This window comes from Penaeus chinensis, chromosome 3 (assembly GCF_019202785.1).
Source record: "Penaeus chinensis breed Huanghai No. 1 chromosome 3, ASM1920278v2, whole genome shotgun sequence".
Classification (NCBI taxonomy): Eukaryota; Metazoa; Arthropoda; class Malacostraca; order Decapoda; family Penaeidae; genus Penaeus; species Penaeus chinensis.
Window position 1 is genome coordinate 19,368,294 of NC_061821.1, and position 1,035 is coordinate 19,369,328.

Consider the following 1,035-nt stretch of genomic DNA (forward strand, 5'->3'; position numbering starts at 1 on the left):
CTTTTCTGACATAATACATTAACAAGCAAATTAAAAGAAAATTATGTAGAATTATATTATCTGTTTAGCAATAATATTCCTTTCGGTAAATGGTGTACTATCTCATTAATGCTAGGTACAATCATCATCACTAAGAAATATATCTGTCCTCTTAAACATATATTTTTCGTATGATTTCTGTTTACATATTCATTCTTGTGACGAAAGACAACACTGTTTTAGTCATATTAGTGTTTTGACTTTGAATGTTAATTAACGAGTAATTAATGTAATTCATTTTATATTAGTATTGACCAACACTATTTTTGAACCGTACACTTAATCTTCCAATGATAAATCCGAAATTAACCTGTAAACCTGTAAAATAACTCTTATAATTAACTGTGAGATAAAGGCCTGGAGAGCGAGTGAGGCATTGGCCATGTATATATAACTTTGTGTGTGTGTGTGTGACTGTGAGTGTGTAAGCGTGCGTGTTCGTGGGGCTTTACTACATCTGTTTAGCATACTCCCAACTTACATATTAGATACACCACACATATACGGTACATTACTTCACTTCCGTACCTAGCTATACCTGTTAGCGAGAAGCCCAACTCTAATTTACCTAGCGTTAACCCTCCCCCTCACCCCCTCACCCCCCTATCCTCGATTTCCTTGGGTCGTTAATATTACACACTTCGTTGATTATAACGTTATCAGCACCGGTCCGTTTCGCTGTTGCTAAGGCACACGCACTGACCTTTCATATGCAGTACTATGTATGAGTAAATGGAATGCCTGATTATTCAATACCTTGTATAGCAAGCAGGTAGATAAATGGAGTTATACATTAGATATGTGTGTGTGTGTGTGTGTGTGTGTGTGTGTGTGTGTGTGTGTGTGTACGCATGTATGTATGTCTGTGCCAATAGGTATATTTGTATATACATAGGTATGTGGTATATATGCATGCGTGTTTATGACTGTATATGTGGTAATTTGTGCACATGCTTCTAATTAATGTAACAGAAGAACAGACAAAAAACACAGATT